Below are 19,625 nucleotides of genomic sequence, written 5' to 3' on the forward strand. Positions count from 1 at the left end.
ATTAATTTAATGAACTTGTAATAACGTTTCGGACGAGAATATATGACTTTTTTTTTTTCAAAGGACTTGCAATTGTGACTTTATCAACTAGCAATAGCAATTTAAGGAACATGGAATAATATCTATATAAACTTGTAAATTTACTTAATGGCATTGTAATAATAGTAATTAAAAGAACTTACAATTAGGGGTGGGAATTTCAATTTATAGTTCGGGTTCTTTTTTTTTTTTTTTCTCTGTTTCATTTATATTTTTATAGTTTTGAAAAGACGAAACCATTCTATTTAACATTGTAGTTTAATTTAGTTCGGTCAATTTGAGAACATTAACATTCTCTAGTTTTATTGCGCAATTAATTAATTAATTAATTTTTGTTAATTTAAAATTTAAAATCCAATCAACACGTCAACGATGCATATTTAAAATTCCTCAATCAATAATGAGTCCGAACAACGAAACAACACTACATAATTAAAAATCCATTGTCCAAACTTAACATAAAACTTAATTCCAATTACAATATACCAATCTAAGTGTATAATATAAATAAAATATCGGGATCTAGAGAATTGAGAATTTAGTAATTAGTAATTAATATATATACTCGGTTAATTTTCCAAATATAAAAACATTTTGTTATAGTTAGATACATAGATATGAACAAAGGAAATGTCATAGTTTTTTATGCTTACATTAGACTTTATAACAATTATAGAGGTGTTATTAAAGGTGATTGGCTTTGGCTTGTGGCAACGATTGACTCATGCACAAGAGATATTTGGTGTAGTGTAATGAAATCGGTTTGTTTCTCATGAACGTAATCATCGTTGCTATGTTTTAACTTTTAATCAGAGTTTGAAGACGCAATAATGACTATGCGAAGCAATATGTGGAACATAATAACTTATGGTTAGAAAAAGTTAAAAGTTCGTTTATTAAGAATGTAAAGTTTCTATGAGATGCGGGGATAGCTCAGTTGGGAGAGCGTCAGGCTGAAGATCTGAAGGTCACGTGTTTGATCCACGTTCACCGCAACATAGTTTTAATTCTTTTAAAATGTAAACCATACAATTATAAGTTAATAATTTTCAATAGATTATTTTCAACAGATGATCCATGGAAGCGTTCCATTGTCGTCCAGCGGTTAGGATATTTGGCTTTCACCCAGGAGACCCGGGTTCAATTCCCGACAACGAAAGATTTCTTATCTATCAATTTAGAGAAGATTTGTAGTGCAAAGTATGGTGTAATGTATTTGTTTAGAGGTCTCGGGTTTATGTGTGATATAGTAATAATATACATGACCTATGATGAATTACTGTACCTACAATAGTGTCTTAATGAGTATGCAATATTAATTTAATGAACTGTGATATAGTAATAATATACATGACCTATGATGACTTACTGTACCTACAATAGTGTCTTAATGAGTATGCAATATTAATTTAATGAACTTGTAATAACGTGCAATATTAATTTAATGAACTTGTAATAACGTTTCGGACGAGAATATATGACTTTTTTTTTTTTCAAAGGACTTGCAATAGTGACTTAATCAACTAGCAATAGTAATTTAAAGAACATGGAATAATATCTATATAAACTTGTAAATTTACTTAATGGCATTGTAATAATAGTAATTAAAATAACCTACAATTAGGGGTGGGAATTTCAATTTATAGTTCGGGTTCTTTTTTTTTTTTCTCTGTTTCATTTATATTTTTTTAGTTTTGAAAAGACAAAACCATTCTATTTAACATTGTAGTTTAGTTTGGTTCGATCAATTTGAGAACATTAACATTCTCTAGTTTTTTAGCGCAATTAATTAATTAATTAATTTTTATTAATTTAAAATTTAAAATCCAATCAACACGTCAACGATGCATATTTAAAATTCCTCAATCAATAATGAGTCCGAACAAAGAAAGAACACTACATAATTAAAAATCCATTGTCCAAACATAACATAAAACTTAATTCCAATTACAATATACCAATCTAAGTGTATAATATAAATAAAATATCGGGATCTAGAGAATTGAGAATTTAGTTATTTGTAATTAATATATATATACTCGGGTAATTTTCCAAATATAAAAACATTTTGTTATAGTTAGATACATAGATATGAACAAAGGAAAATTCATAGTTTTTTATGCTTACATTAGACTTTATAACAATTATAGAGGTGTTATTAAAGGTGATTGGCTTTGGCTTGTTGCAACGATTAAATCATGCACAAGAGATGTTTGGTGTAGTGTAATGAAATCGGTTTGTTTCTCATAAACGTAATCATCGTGGCTATGTTTTAACTTTTAATCAGAGTTTGAAGACGCAATAATGACTATGCGAAGCAATATGTGGAACATAATAACTTATGGTTAGAAAAAGCTAAAAGTTCGTTTATTAAGAATGTAAAGTTTCTATGAGATGCGGGGATAGCTCAGTTGGGAGAGCGTTAGACTGAAGATCTAAAGGTCACGTGTTCGATCCACGTTCACTGAAACTTAGTTTTAATGCTTTTAAAATGTAAACCATACAATTATAAGTTAATAATTTTCAATAGATGATTTTCAACAGATGATCCATGGAAGCGTTCCGTTGTCGTCCAGCGGTTAGGATATCTGGCTTTGGCCCAGGAGACCGGAGTTCAATTCTTGGCAACGGAAGATTTCCTATCTATCAATTTAGAGAAGTTTTGTAGTGCAAAGTATGGTGTCATGTATTTGTTTAGAGGTCTCGGGTTTATTTGTGATATAGTAATAATATACATGACCTATGATGAATTATTGTACCTACAATAGTGTCTTAATGAGTATGCAATATTAATTTAATGAACTGTGATATAGTAATAATATACATGACCTATGATGACTTACTGTACCTACAATAGTGTCTTAATGAGTATGAAATATTAATTTAATGAACTTGTAATAACGTTTCGGACGAGAATATATGACTTTTTTTTTTTCAAAGGACTTGCAATAGTGACTTAATCAACTAGCAATAGTAATTTAAAGAACATGGAATAATATCTATATAAACTTGTAAATTTACTTAATGGCATTGTAATAATAGTAATTTAAATAACCTACAATTAGTGGTGGGAATTTCAATTTATAGTTCGGGTTCTTTTTTTTTTTTTCTCTGTTTCATTTATATTTTTTTAGTTTTGAAAAGACGAAACCATTCTATTTAACATTGTAGTTTAGTTTGGTTCGGTCAATTTGAGAACATTAACATTCTCTAGTTTTTTAGCGCAATTAATTAATTAATTAATTTTTATTAATTTAAAATTTAAAATCCAATCAACACGTCAACGATGCATATTTAAAATTCCTCAATCAATAATGAGTCTGAACAAAGAAACAACACTACATAATTAAAAATCCAATGTCCAAACATAACATAAAACTTAATTCCAATTACAATATACCAATCTAAGTGTATAATATAAATAAAATATCGGGATCTAGAGAATTGAGAATTTAGTAATTAGTAATTAATATATATACTCGGTTAATTTTTCAAATATAAAAACATTTAGTTATAGTTAGATACATAGATATGAACAAAGGAAATGTCATAGTTTTTTATGCTTACATTAGACTTTATAACAATTATAGAGGTGTTATTAAAGGTGATTGGCTTTGGCTAGTGGCAACGATTGAATCATGCACAAGAGATGTTTGGTCTGTTTAATGAAATCGGTTTGTTTCTCATGAACGTAATCATCGTGGCTATGTTTTAACTTTTAATCAGAGTTTGAAGACGCAATAATGACTATGCGAAGCAATATGTGGAACATAATAACTTATGGTTAGAAAAAGCTAAAAGTTCGTTTATTAAGAATGTAAAGTTTCTATGAGATGCGGGGATAGCTCAGTTGGGAGAGCGTCAGACTGAAGATCTGAAGGTCACGTGTTCGATCCACGTTCACCGCAACTTAGTTTTAATGCTTTTAAAATGTAAACCATACAATTATAAGTTAGTAATTTTCAATAGATGATTTTCAACAGATGATCCATGGAAGCGTTTCGTTGTCGTCCAGCGGTTAGGATATCTGGCTTTCACCCAAGAGACCCGGGTTCAATTCCCGGTAATGGAAGATTTCCTATCTATCAATTTAGAGAAGATTTGTAGTGCAAAGTATGGTGTAATGTATTTGTTTAGAGGTCTCGGGTTTATGTGTGATATAGTAATAATATACATGACCTATGATGAATTATTGTACCTACAATAGTGTCTTAATGAGTATGCAATATTAATTTAATGAACTGTGATATAGTAATAATATACATGACCTATGATGACTAACTGTACCTACAATAGTGTCTTAATGAGTATGCAATATTAATTTAATGAACTTATAATAACGTTTCGGACGAGAATATATGACTTTTTTTTTTTTTTCAAAGGACTTGCAATAGTGACTTAATCTACTAGCAATAGTAATTTAAGGAACATGGAATAATATCTATATAAACTTGTAAATTTTCTTAATGGCATTGTAATAATAGTAATTAAAAGAACCTACAATTAGGGGTGGGAATTCCAATTTATAGTTCAGGTTCATTTTTTTTTTCTCTGTTTCATTTATATTTTTTCAGTTTTGAAAAGACGAAACCATTCTATTTAACATTGTAGTTTAGTTTGGTTCGGTCAATTTGAGAACATTAACATTCTCTAGTTTTTTAGCGCAATTACTTAATTAATTAATTTTTATTAATTTAAAATTTAAAATCCAATCAACACGTCAACGATGCATATTTAAAATTCCTCAATCAATAATGAGTCCGAACAAAGAAACAACACTACATAATTAAAAATCCAATGTCCAAACATAACATAAAACTTAATTCCAATTACAATATACCAATCTAAGTGTATAATATAAATAAAATATCGGGATCTAGAGAATTGAGAATTTAGTAATTAGTAATTAATATATATACTCGGTTAATTTTCCAAATATAAAAACATTTAGTTATAGTTAGATACATAGATATGAACAAAGGAAATGTCATAGTTTTTAATGCTTACATTAGACTTTATAACAATTATGGAGGTGTTATTAAAGATGATTGGCTTTGGCTTGTGGCAACAATTGAATCATGCACAAGAGATGTTTGGTGTAGTGTAATGAAATCGGTTTGTTTCTCATGAACGTAATCATCGTGGCTATGATTTAACTTTTAATCAGAGTTTGAAGACGCAATAATGACTATGCGAAGCAATATGTGGAACATAATAACTTATGGATAGAAAAAGCTAAAAGTTCGTGTATTAAGAATGTAAAGTTTCTATGAGATGCAGGGATAGCTCAGTTGGGAGAGCATCAGACTGAAGATCTGAAGGTCACGTGTTCGATCCACGTTCACCGCAACTTAGTTTTAATGCTTTTAAAATGTAAACCATACAATTATAAGTTACTAATTTTCAATAGATGATTTCTAACAGATGATCCATGAAAGCGTTCCGTTGTCGTCCAGCGGTTAGGATATTGGGCTTTCACCCAGGAGACCCGGGTTCAAATCCCAGCAACAGAAAATTTCATATCTATCAATTTAGAGAAGATTTGTAGTGCAAAGTATGGTGTAATGTATTTGTTTAGAGGTCTCAGGTTTATGTGTGATATAGTAATAATATACATGACCTATGATGAATTATTGTACCTACAATAGTGTCTTAATGAGTATGCAATATTAATTTAATGAACTGTGATATAGTAATAATTTACATGACCTATGATGAGATATAGTAATAATATACATGACCTATGATGACTAACTGTACCTACAACAGTGTCTTAATGAGTATGCAATATTAATTTAATGAACTTGTAATAACGTTTCGGACGAGAATATATGACTTTTTTTTTTTTCAAAGGACTTGCAATAGTGACTTAATCAACTAGCAATAGTAATTTAAAGAACATGGATTAATATCTATATAAACTTGTAAATTTTCTTAATCGCATTGTAATAATTGTAATTAAAAGAACCCACAATTTGGGGTGGGAATTCCAATTTATAGTTCGGGTTCATTTTTTTTTTCTCTGTTTCATTTATATTTTTTTAGTTTTGAAAAGACGAAACCATTCTATTTAACATTGTAGTTTAGTTTGGTTCGGTCAATTTGAGAACATTAACATTCTCTAGTTTTTTAGCGCAATTAATTAATTAATTAATTTTTATTAATTTAAAATTTAAAATCCAATCAACACGTCAACGATGCATATTTAAAATTCCTCAATCAATAATGAGTCTGAACAAAGAAACAACACTACATAATTAAAAATCCAATGTCCAAACATAACACAAAACTTAATTCCAATTACAATATACCAATCTAAGTGTATAATATAAATAAAATATCGGGATCTAGAGAATTTAGAATTTAGTAATTAGTAATTAATATATATACTCGGTTAATTTTTCAAATATAAAAACATTTAGTTATAGTTAGATACATAGATATGAACAAAGGAAATGTCATAGTTTTTTATGCTTACATTAGACTTTATAACAATTATAGAGCTGTTATTAAAGGTGATTGGCTTTGGCTAGTGGCAACGATTGAATCATGCACAAGAGATGTTTGGTCTGTTTAATGAAATCGGTTTGTTTCTCATGAACGTAATCATCGTGGCTATGTTTTAACTTTTAATCAGAGTTTGAAGACGCAATAATGACTATGCGAAGCAATATGTGGAACATAATAACTTATGGTTAGAAAAAGCTAAAAGTTCGTTTATTAAGAATGTAAAGTTTCTATGAGATGCGGGTATAGCTCAGTTGGGAGAGCGTCAGACTGAAGATATGAAGGTCACGTGTTCGATCCACGTTCACCGCAACTTAGTTTTAATGCTTTTAAAATGTAAACCATACAATTATAAGTTAGTAATTTTCAATAGATGATTTTCAACAGATGATCCATGGAAGCGTTCCGTTGTCGTCCAGCGGTTAGGATATCTGGCTTTCACCCAGGAGACTCGGGTTCAATTCCCGGCAATGGAAGATTTCCTATCTATCAATTTAGAGTAGATTTGTAGTGCAAAGTATGGTGTAATGTATTTGTTTAGAGGTCTCGGGTTTATGTGTGATATAGTAATAATATACATGACCTATGATGAATTATTGTACCTACAATAGTGTCTTTATGAGTATGCAATATTAATTTAATGAATTGTGATATAGTAATAATATACATGACCTATGATGACTTACTGTACCTACAACAGTGTCTTAATGAGTATGCAATATTAATTTAATGAACTTGTAATAACGTTTCAGACGAGAATATGACTTTTTTTTTTTCAAAGGACTTGCAATAGTGACTTAATCAACTAGCAATAGTAATTTAAAGAACATGGAATAATATCTATATAAACTTGTAAATTTACTTAATGGCATTGTAATAATAGTAATTAAAAGAACCTACAATTAGGGGTGGGAATTTAAATTTATAGTTCAGGTTCTTTTTTTTTTTTTTTTTTTTTTCTCTCTGTTTCATTTATATTTTTTTAGTTTTGAAAAGACGAAACCATTCTATTTAACATTGTAGTTTAGTTTGGTTCGGTCAATTTGAGAACATTAACATTCTCTAGTTTTTTAGCGTAATTAATTAATTAATTAATTTTTATTAATTTAAAATTTAAAATCCAAACAACACGTCAACGATGCATATTTAAAATTCCTCAATCAATAATGACTCCGAACAAAGAAACAACACTACATGACTCCGAACAAAGAAACAACACTACATAATTAAAAATCCAATGTCCAAACATAACATAAAACTTAATTCCAATTACAATATACCAATCTAAGTGTATAATATAAATAAAATATCGGGATCTAGAGAATTGAGAATTTAGTAATTAGTAATTAATATATATACTCGGGTAATTTTCCAAATATAAAAACATTTAGTTATAGTTAGATACATAGATATGAACAAAGGAAATGTTATAGTTTTTTAATGCTTACATTAGACTTTATAACAATTATAGAGGTGTTATTAAAGATGATTGGCTTTGGCTTGTGGCAACAATTGGATCATGCACAAGAGATGTTTGGTGTAGTGTAATGAAATCGGTTTGTTTCTCATGAACGTAATCATCGTGGCTATGATTTAACTTTTAATCAGAGTTTGAAGACGCAATAATGACTATGCGAAGCAATATGTGGAACATAATAACTTATGGTTAGAAAAAGCTAAAAGTTCGTTTATTAAGAATGTAAAGTTTCTATGAGATGCAGGGATAGCTCAGTTGGGAGGGTGTCAAACTGAAGATCTGAAGGTCATGTGTTCGATCCATGTTCATCGAAACTTAGTTTTGATGCTTTTAAAATGTAAACCATACAATTATAAGTTAATAATTTTCAATAGATGATTTTCAACTGATGATCCATGGAAGTGTTCCGTTGTTGTCCAGCGGTTAGGATATATGGCTTTCACCCAGGAGACCCGGGTTCAATTCTCGGCAACGAAAGATTTCATATCTACCAATTTAGAGAAGATTTGTTGTGCAAATTATGGTGTAATGTATTTGTTTAGAGGTCTCAGGTTTATGTGTGATATAGTAATAATATACATGACCTATGATGACTTACTTACCTACAATATTGTCTTAATGAGTATGCAATATCAATTTAATGAACTTGTAATAACGTTTCGGACGAGAATATATGACTTTTTTTTTTCAAAGGACTTGCAATAGTGACTTAATCGACTAGCAATAGTAATTTAAAGAACATGGAATAATATCTTTATAAACTTGTAAATTTACTTAATGGCATTGTAATAATAGTAATAGTAATTAAAAGAACCTACAATTAGGGGTGGGAATTTCAATTTATAGTTCGGGTTCCTTTTTTTTTTTTCTCAGTTTGATTTATATTTTTTTAGTTTTGAAAAGACAAAACCATTCTATTTAACATTGTAGTTTAGTTTGGTTCGGTCAATTTGAGAACATTAACATTCTCTAGTTTTTTAGTGCAATTAATTAATTAATTAATTTTTATTAATTTAAAATTTATTTATTAAATATTTAAAATCCAATAACGTTTCGGACGAGAATATATGACTTTTTTTTTCACAGGACTTGCAGTTGTGACTAAATCAAATAGCAATAGTAATTTAAAGAACATGGAATAATATCTTTATAAATAATGGAATTTGTTATATGCAGGAGAAGTTACCAAAGAGAGAAACAAAATGATTCACATTGATGTTTATCATTTGTTACTTCTTTTGGAGATGAAGAAGAAAGCTCTTTATATAGGAAAGGTTTGGAGAGAACAGCTATTATAACAGACTGTTATGAAGAGGAAAAGACTCAGTTAATGGTCTGTTATGAAGAGGATAAGACTTTGATGATGTGCTTAATGTCATACTGTTATGAAGAGGAAAAGACTCTGCTGCTATGTCCTCCAACACCCCCCCCCCCCCCCCCCCGTGTGCAGGAGCATGCAAGTCTTGTATGCCCAGCTTAGAAGTAAAGGTCCAGAATATAGCTCTCGGGAGAGGTTTTGTGAAACCGTCTGCAATCTGATTTGATAACGATACGGATAGAAGCTTGATTGATCCTTGAGAGACTTTCTCCCGAACTTTGTGACAATCTATCTCGATGTGTTTTGTGCGCTCATGAAACACATGGTTCTTCGCAATAGCAATCGCAGATTTGTTGTCACAAAAAACAGCTGCTAGCTTCATCAATTGAATCTGCGAGTCAGCAAGTAGAAAATTGATCCATTGCACCTCATAAACTGTGGCAGCAAGGGCTCGGTACTCAGCTTCGGAAGATGACCTGGAGATGGTTGCTTGCTTCTTTGATTTCCATGAAATCAGAGCAGGGCCAAGGAAGATGCAATAACCGGTGATTGATCTTCGCGTCTCAGGACACGATGCCCAGTCAGAGTCTAAAAAAACACTGAGAAGTAGATTAGAGTGCTTTGGATAGAAGAGTCCTTGGTCAGGGGCTTTCTTGATGTAACGAAGGACTCGATGTGCAGCGCTCAGATGCTTATTAGTCAGTGCATCAATGAACTGACTTAACTGTTGGACTGCGAAGGCTATGTCTGGTCTAGTTGCTGTGAGGTAGAGAAAACGTCCAACCAGTCTTCTATAGCTGCTGATGTCTTCAAGAACTGTACCATCATCATGCTTAAATGTTGGCCAGGTATCATGGGTGTGTTTGCCGGTTTGCTCTCCAGAAAACCTGTCTTGGCTAATATATCCATGGCATATTTGCGTTGGCAAATATTCAGGCCTTCTTTGCTCATCTTTGCTTCGATTCCAAGAAAGAAACCTAGCTTTCCTAGGTCTTTGATTTTAAAAGCATCATCAAGGAGTATCTTTAGATCCTGAATTAGTTGCATGTTTGGGCTTGCAACTAATATGTCATCGACATAAACCAACACAGCAATGAAGCTACCCTCATGTCCTCTTGTGAATAAGGATGGATCGGATTTGGATTGAGCAAATCCCATGTGTGATTGGGCAGTGCTTAGCTTTGCGTTCCATTGCCGGTTGGCTTGTTTGAGACTATATAAAGAGCGCAATAATCTACAAACTTGCTTCAGTTTATCACTTTTAAAATCGGGTGGCAGTATCATGAAAACCTCCTCTGTCAAGTCACCATGGATGAAAGCATTGTTTATATCTAGCTGGTGAATGTGCCAATCTTGTGATGAAGCAACGGCCAAGAAGGTACGAACAGTAGTTATCCTTGCAACTGGCGAAAAAGTCTATGTAATCGATTCCCAATTGTTGAGTATAACCTTTTGCTACGAGTCGTGCTTTGTATCGTTCCACAGAACCATCTGCTTTGAGTTTCGTTTTGTATACCCATTTGCATCCTATGGGTGTCTTTCCTGTGGGTAGATCAGTGAGTTCCCATGTGTTGTTCTATTGTAGTGCCCTAATCTCTGCATTCATTGCATCTCTCCAGCAGTCATGGCGGATTGCTTGATTATAGGATTTTGGTTCATCAATGGCAGTGACAGCCAGGGAAAAAACTCTGTGGGATGCGGTGAGGTTGTCAAAGGAGATCACCTTGGATAGCTGATGAGGTGATGAACCTCTCGTCAAGATGGCATCACAGTAATAGTCTTGGTATTTAGTTGGAGCATGCCTCTGCCTCTCAGAGCGCCTAGGTTGGTTGGTATGAGCAGAACTATCATTAAGATTTTGTGTGACTTGATCGGGACACTGCTCAACTTCTTGGGTTGAAAGGACATCATCGACTACATCATGATGTACTTCTTGTGGCGAAGAGATATCATATTCTGGCTGTGGAGCTTTATCAAAGGGGAGGAGCCAACAAGATCAGATTCAAACTGCTCATCAATTGAAATAGGAATAACTGGGAGAGGAGGTCCATCACCCTGTAACTGTGACTTTTGATTTGTTGAGAATGGGAACTAAGCTTCATAAAAGATGACATCCCGTGATATGAAGATGGATTTATCACGTAAGTCATATAGAAGATACCCCTTTGTGTGAGCCGGTATGCCAACCAAAACACATTTTCTGCCTCGGTGATCCATTTATGCTTGGTAGAGAGATTAGCTGCATAGCAGAGGCATCCAAAAACTCGGAGGTGTGTGAGGTCAGGGGGCTTCCCGTAGAGTCTGTGATGGGGGCTTGTTAGATCAATGACTGGAGATGGGAGTCCGTTGATGATAAATGCAGCATACAACACGCAATGCCCCCAAAACTCAAGGGGAAAACTGGCTTGGAATCGAAGAGCTCTAGCCGTGCTAAGTATATGCTAGTGCTTACGTTCAACTACAACGTTCTGTTGTGGTGTGTATGGGCATGACTTCTGGTGAATAATGCCCTTCTCTGCAAGGAATTCAGTCATGCTAAACTCTAGACCGTTATCAGTTCGTATGCTCTTGATTAGGAGTCCAAATTGAGTGAAGACCACTGCATGAAACTGTCTCACAATCTGCTTAACTTCTGATTTACTCTTCATTAGGTGTATCCAGGTGAACCTAGAATAGTCATCAACAATAGTTAGGAAATATCTTTCCCCTTTTAATGAATAAATGGGAAAAGGTCCCCATATATCCATATGAAGGAGTTCAAAACAAGAAGTTGAAGTAGTGGTGCTTGATGGAAAGGGGGATCTTTTATGTTTTGTTAGGTGGCAGATATCACAGGCTATGTCTTTAGCAGCATGAATTTTAAGATCACTCAAAAGATGTAGTTTATTGATGGGAAAGTGCCCCAATCTTTGGTGCCATATTTCGCCATTATTACAAGAAGAAACAAAACATCTGTGATTTATATTTGGCAAAATGGATTTCAGCAGTAAGTATAGGCCACCTTCCTGTCTAGCAAAACCAATTCTCTTCCCATGAACAACCTGAATCAGACATTGCCCAGGCATAAAGGTTAGTTTGCAACTAGTATCTTGAAGAAGCTTACTCACAGAAATAATGTTAAATTTAAATGATGGAATATGGAGAACACCCTTCAGTTGCAACTCATTACTGAACTTGATATTCCCTTTATGTTTTACAGTGATGCCTTTCCCAGTGGGTAGATTAACCTCAGCTCCATGAATAGTGTAATAATCATCAAACAAATTAAGAGAATAAGAAATGTGGTCGGTAGCCCCAGAATCTAATATCCAAGAATGAGCAGACAAAGAAACTGAATTAATATGAGTGATAGAGAACTTGCCTTCATTAGCTGGGCAGATTTCATTGAATCTTGGGACCAAAGATACCGCAGCTGTGGTACTTGTGCTTGGTGACTGCCCAGAACTGTCTGTTGCAGCTGCTATTGGTTGTTGTTGTTTTCCTTTTGATTTAAAATCGGGAATCCATCCCGGGGGATAACCGTGCTTTTTGTAGCACTTGTCCACGGTGTGCCCATTCATTCCACAGAAAACACATTTAGCTCCCTTATTTCCATTATTATTCCTCCTTCCATTATAAGCATTTAGAGCTGCCACAACCTCATCAGATGATTCTTTGTTGTGTTGGACAGAATTTGCATGGCTAATATCCAGTGTTCCTAGACTTAGATTAGCTAGAATGATCTGCCTTTCCAGTTTTTCGGCCATGCCGAAAACTTTGTATACCTCCGGTAGAGGATCAAGCACAAGAACACTCGATTTCAGGCTGCGATAGTCATCATTTAGGCCTTGTAGGAATCGTATGACATGATCTGTGTCACGTTCCTTTCTGATTTCATCAATGAGATCACACGAACACCATGGATCGCATTTTCACTGGGGAAGGGGTCTTAAAGAGTTCATTTCTTCCCATAAGATCCTACACTTGGTGTAGTATTCACGCACAGTTAGATTGTTCTGCCTGAGATTATATATTTCATCTTGTATAGCTGAGATTCTCTGTGCGTCATGCTGCGAGAATCTTCTTCTCAAATCCTCCCAAACATCCTTTGCTTTATCAAGATGCATTACGCTTTGTGCAATAGAGGCGTGTACAGATTTGAATATCCAAGAACAGACAATCAAATTGCACCGCCTCCATGCAGCGTGATGAGGATGCTCCCTACTCGGCGGCGAGACAGTGCCGTCGATCAATCCCCATTTATTTTTAACTTCTAATGCAATTCTCATTGTAATACACCATTAAGAGTAATTTGAACTGCCTGTTAAAGGAGGACATACGAGAATGGCGAAAAGATTCTCGTTCGAGCTTAAGAATAGAGGATTCTCCACATCTTCGTGGATCTTTTACTGCTGATTTGAATTCCTCTGCGGAATTGCTGGAGAAGCCGTGTCAACCGACGATTGCGTGCTTGGAGGACTAGTCTGGACGCCTTGGCTGTCTTCGCCGGAGACGGCAGCAGCGTAGGTGAACTGCCGGTGTGGCTCTGATACCATAATGGAAACTGTTATATGCAGGAGAAGTTACCAAAGAGAGAAGCAAAATGATTCATATTGATGTATATCATTTGTTACATCTTTTGGAGATGAAGAAGAAAGCTCTTTATATAGGAAAGGTTTGGAGAGAACAGCTATTATAACAGACTGTTATGATGAGGAAAAGACTCAGTTAATGGACTGTTATGAAGAGGAGAAGACTTTGATGATGTGCTTAATGTCATACTGTTATGAAGAGGAAAAGGCGCTGCTGCTATGTCCTCCAACAATAAACTTGTAAATTTACTTAATGGCATTGTAATAATAGTAATTAAAAGAACCTACAATTAGGGGTGGGAATTTCAATTTATAGTTCGGGTTCTTTTTTTTTTTTCTCTGTTTGATTTATATTTTTTTAGTTTTGAAAAGACGAAACCATTCTATTTAACATTGTAGTTTAGTTTGGTTCGGTCAATTTGAGAACAATAACATTCTCTAGTTTTTTAGCGCAATTAATTAATTAATTAATTTTTATTAATTTAAAATTTAAAATCCAATCAACACGTCAACGATGCATATTTAAAATTCCTCAATCAATAATGAATCCGAACAACAAGAAAACACTACATAATTTAAAATCCAATGTCCAAACATAACATAAAACTTAATTCCAATTACAATATACCAATCTAAGTGTATAATAGAAATAAAATATCAGGATCTAGAGAATTGAGAATTTAGTAATTAGTAATTAATATATATATATACTCGGGTAATTTTCCAAATATAAAAACATTTAGTTATAGTTAGATACATAGATATGAACAAAGGAAATGTCATAGTTTTTTATGCTTACATTAGACTTTATAACAATTATAGAGGTGTTATTAAAGATGATTGGCTTTGGCTTGTGGAAACAATTGAATCATGCACAAGAGATGTTTGGTGTAGTGTAATGAAATCGGTTTGTTTCTCATGAACGTATTCATCGTGGCTATGCTTTAACTTTTAATAAGAGTTTGAAGACGCAATAATGACTAAGCGAAGCAATATGTGGAACATAATAACTTATGGTTAGAAAAAGCTAAAAGTTCGTTTATTAAGAATGTAAAGTTTCTATGAGATGCGGGGATAGCTCAGTTGGGAGAGCGTCAGACTAAAGATCTGAAGGTCACGTTTTTTATCCACGTTCACCGCAACTTAGTTTTGATGGTTTTTAAAATTTAAACCATACAATTATAAGTTAATAATTTTCAATAGATGCTTTTCAACAGATGATCCATGGAAGTGTTTCGTTGTTGTCCAGCGGTTAGGATATCTGGCTTTCACCTAGAAGACTCGGGTTCAATTCCCGGCAACGGAAGCTTTCATATTTATCAATTTAGAGAAGATTTGTAGTGCAAAGTACGGTGTAATGTATTTGTTTAGAGGTCTCGAGTTTATGTGTGGTATGTTAATAATATACATGATCTATGATGACTTACTGTACCTACAATAGTGTCTTAATGAGTATGCAATATTAATTTAATGAACCTGTAATAAGTTTCGGACGGGAATATATGACTTTTTTTTTTCAAAGGACTTGTAGTAGTGACTTAATCAGCTAGCAATAGTAATTTAAAGAACATGGAATAATATCTTTATAAACTTGTAAATTTACTTAATGGCATTGTAATAATAGTAATTAAAAAAACCTACAATTAGGGGTGGGAATTTAAATTTATAGTTCGGGTTCTTTTTTTTTTTTTCTATATTTGATTTATATTTTTTTAGTTTTGAAAAGATGAAACTATTCTATTTAACATTGTAGTTTAGTTTGGTTCGGTCAATTTGAGAACATTAACATTCTCTAGTTCTTTAGCGCAATTAATTAATTAATTAATTTTTATTAATTTAAAATTTAAAATCCAATCAGCACGTCAACGATGCATATTTAAAATTCCTCAATCAATAATGAGTCCGAACAACAAGACAACACTACATAATTAAAAATCCAATGTCCAGACATATCATAAAACTTAATTCAAATTACAATATACCAATTTAGGTGTATAATAGAAATAAAATATCGGGATCTAGAGAATTGAGAATTTAGTAATTAGTAATTAGTATATATACTCGGGTAATTTTCCAAATATAAAAACATTTAGTTATAGTTAGATAAATAGATATGAACAAAGGAAATGTCATAGTTTTTTATGCTTACATTAGACTTTATAACAATTATAGAGGTGTTATTAAAGATGAATGGCTTTGGCTTGTGGAAACAATTGAATCATGCACAAGGGATGTTTTGTGTAGTGTAATGAAATCGGTTTGTTTCTCAGGACCGTAATCATCGTGGCTATGTTTTAACTTTTAATCAGAGTCTGAAGACGCAATAATGACTATGCGAAGAAATATGTGGAACATAATAACTTATGGTTACAAAAAGCTAAAAGTTAGTTTATTAAGAATGTAAAATTTTTATGAGATGCGGGGATAGCTCAGTTGGGAGAGCGTCAGACTGGAGATTTGAAGGTCACGTGTTTAATCCACGTCCATTGCAACTTAGTTTTGATGGTTTTAAAATGTAAACCGTACAATTATAAGTTAGTAATTTTCAATAGTTGATTTTCAACAGATGATCCAAAGAAGCGTTCCATTGTCGTCCAGCGGTTAGGATATCTTGCTTTCACCTAGGAGACCCGGGTCGGCAACGATGAAGATTTCATATCTATCAATTTAGAAAAATATTTGTAGTGCAAAGAATGGTTTAATGTATTTGTTTAGAGGTCTCGGGTTTATGTGTGATAGAGTAATAATCTAGATGACCTACAATATAGTGGCTTAATGAGTATGCAAATAGTAATAATCTAGATGACCTATGATGACTTACTGTACCTACAATAGTGGCTTAATGAGTATGCAATAGTAATTTAACGAACTTGTAATACTGTTTCGGACGAGCATATCTGACTTGTAGTAGTGACTTTTTTTTTTCAAAGTACTTGCAGTAGTGACTTAATCAACTTGCAATAGTAATTTAAAGAACATGCAATAATATCTTTATAAACTTGTAAATTTTCTTAATGGAATTGTAATAATTGTAATTAAAAGAACCAACAATTAGGGGTGAGAATTTCGAATTATAGTTCAAGTTCTTTTTTTTTCACAGTTTGATTTATATATTTCAGTTTTGAAAAGACGAAACCATTCTATTTAACATTGTAGTTTAGTTTGGTTCGGTAAATTTGAGAACATTAACATTCTCTAGTTCTTTAGCGCAATTAATTAATTAATAATTTTTATTAATTTAAAATTTAAAATCCAATCAACACGTCAACGATGCATATTTAAAATTCCTCAATCAATAATGAGTCCGAACAACAAGACAACACTACATATTTTAAAATCCAATGTCCAAACATAACATAAAACTTAATTCAAATTACAAGATACCAATCTAAGTGTATAATAGAAATAAAATATCGGGATTTAGAGAATTGAGAAATTAGTAATTAGTAATTAGTATATATACTCGGGTAATTTTCCAAATATAAAATCATTTAGTTATAGTTAGATACATAGATATGAAGAAAGGAAATGTAATAGTTTTTTATGCTTACATTAGACTTTATAATAATTATAGAGGTGTTATTAAACATGATTGGCTTTGGCTTGTGGCAACAATTGAATCATGCACAAGAGATGTTTGGTGTAGTGTAATGAAATCGGTTTGTTTCTCATGAACGTAATCATCGTGGGTATGTTTTAACTTTTAATCAGAGTTTGAAGACGCAATAATGACTAAGCGAAGCAATATGTGGAGCATAATATGTATCACCCCCGATTTCCATACCAAATTAAACCTTAAACATGCAGATAAACTAACCATAAAACATACACAGCGGAAGACTAGATATGAAATAGATGGAAAACGTAGAGTGTCATGCCACGCTCACACCACGGTGAACGCACATGCGTAAACATCTGCAACATAATCTATCACAGGTGTAGAGGGGTTGAATAAACCATTTTAAACTTTTTAAAATGTAAATGCGATCAAGATTTTTCGCAACTGATGGTTGAAATTTCTATCATTTGATTTGTACCTAATTTGAACTTTTTACAATAGTTAGTAAATATTGCATGTGTGGTTGAGTTAAAGAAATTAAAAAATAATTAAAGATTAAGGAATAGAGAAATTGATGCGATACTTTTATTCGAGAATTACTTACTCCAATCTTCTCCTCAACACGAGGTGGCTTTACTAGTATGAAGAAGACATCTACAAGGTAGTCTTTGCTATCACAAGCCCTCTTTATGCATAAAAAGAACTCGCGCGTGAGAGAAACTTCAAAAAGCCCTTCTCTACTCTCACGTGGATCCATTATGTATTTATGTGTAACCATTGTTTGTGAGGGCAACATCCGAGAGGTAGTTTCTTCTAGCATCAATTATGATCACGACATGACACTATGGCTTGAGAAAATCATCCGCAAGGTGATCAAGGTCATCACAAGGTGCCACCGTGGCTAGCAAGGCCTCATGATGTAGCGTAATTTGGGAAATATAAATAGGAGAAGTTAGATTTTAGAGTTTTTTCTCAAAATAGTCCATCGATTATTATTCTCAATTTTGCATTTCGACTTTTAATTGCACCAAATGTGGTCCCTCGACTTTCAAAAACTCACACAATTTAGTCCTCCGTTAAGATTTTTGTCTACTCAGTGTTAAAATGGAGGGCATATTCGTCCGTTTACCTATTATACGTCTAATATACATTGAGAAATAGTCGATGGACAATTTTGGGAATAGTCGAGGGACCATTTTGGGAAAAACTCTTTTATTTATTTCATTTCTGTTTATTTTTATTTTTTAGACTCCATCAAATTAGAATTTATATATATATTATTTCTTACAAATATAATAGATAAAATCCCACAGTCCAACCTCAAAATTTTAAACATTCCCTACAAATTTTTTCTCTGTCTAAACATATAAAGTTTTCCTTTATCCTTATCAAGTTTTACAATAAGTTTCGTAACTTTCATAAATGCTCATACTTTTATTTTTAAATTTTTGTGTGTGTGTGTGTGTGTGTGATCATACTAAAAGTTCAATAGACAATCGATCATTATGTATCACAATAAATATTATTTTTATCGTTGAAAATAACATTTATTTTTTTACATACCTTGGTAAAAAAGTTTCACTTCCAAATTTAAATTTATTAACATTCATATATAAAATACAAACAAACTTCAAAATGACAAGAACTTGTAATTTTGGTAAAGAATGAGGCTTTAGGTTTAAGATTGTCTGTTTTGTGCTAATTATTGTTGCATTTGATCTTGCCGACAAAGTTAAACCAACTTTTTAAAAATGTTTTCTGACATCATTGATCGAGAAGTGAAATGTACTTCTCAGTTCAAAGAAGTGCCATAAGCACCTCTCTGACCAAGAAGTGTGCCATCGGTCGTATGACCGAGAAGTAAACTTACCTTCCGGTTACATACAAGAGTTTACTTTCGGCTCAGCCAAGAAGTTTAATGGAAAAACTTACCTTCCAGTCCAACATTTTCCCTACATTTTGCACTCTTTGGGTGTCTAAACTCGAAAAGATGATAATGATATTTTCAATGATAAAAATAATATATATATATATATATATATATATATATACATATATATATATATATATATATATATATAATTTAGTTCATGTGCGGTTGAGTGTCTCCCATGCGGTTGTGTGGTTAAATATGAGTCATTGATCTTGCTTAAA

The 19,625-nt window shown here is 32.5% G+C and overlaps 7 non-coding genes across 7 annotated transcripts; all 7 read left to right on the forward strand.

Moving 5' to 3' along the window:
• Window positions 1–961: 961 nt before the first annotated feature.
• Window positions 962–1,034, forward strand: TRNAF-GAA. Its single transcript has one exon. It is a non-coding gene; the product is annotated as a tRNA-Phe (tRNA).
• A 1,401-nt stretch (window positions 1,035–2,435) lies between these two features.
• Window positions 2,436–2,508, forward strand: TRNAF-GAA. Its single transcript has one exon. It is a non-coding gene; the product is annotated as a tRNA-Phe (tRNA).
• Window positions 2,509–3,874: 1,366 nt separating this feature from the next.
• Window positions 3,875–3,947, forward strand: TRNAF-GAA. Its single transcript has one exon. It is a non-coding gene; the product is annotated as a tRNA-Phe (tRNA).
• Window positions 3,948–5,315: 1,368 nt separating this feature from the next.
• TRNAF-GAA lies at window positions 5,316–5,388 on the forward strand. Its single transcript has one exon. It is a non-coding gene; the product is annotated as a tRNA-Phe (tRNA).
• A 1,397-nt stretch (window positions 5,389–6,785) lies between these two features.
• TRNAF-GAA lies at window positions 6,786–6,858 on the forward strand. The gene has a single exon. It is a non-coding gene; the product is annotated as a tRNA-Phe (tRNA).
• Window positions 6,859–6,950: 92 nt separating this feature from the next.
• TRNAE-UUC lies at window positions 6,951–7,022 on the forward strand. The gene has a single exon. It is a non-coding gene; the product is annotated as a tRNA-Glu (tRNA).
• Window positions 7,023–15,146: 8,124 nt separating this feature from the next.
• On the forward strand, window positions 15,147–15,218 carry TRNAE-UUC. The gene has a single exon. It is a non-coding gene; the product is annotated as a tRNA-Glu (tRNA).
• The last annotated feature ends 4,407 nt before the right edge of the window (window positions 15,219–19,625 follow it).

Source organism: Ipomoea nil, unplaced genomic scaffold (genome assembly GCF_001879475.1).
Source record: "Ipomoea nil cultivar Tokyo-kokei standard unplaced genomic scaffold, Asagao_1.1 scaffold2144, whole genome shotgun sequence".
NCBI classification, from domain to species: Eukaryota; Viridiplantae; Streptophyta; class Magnoliopsida; order Solanales; family Convolvulaceae; genus Ipomoea; species Ipomoea nil.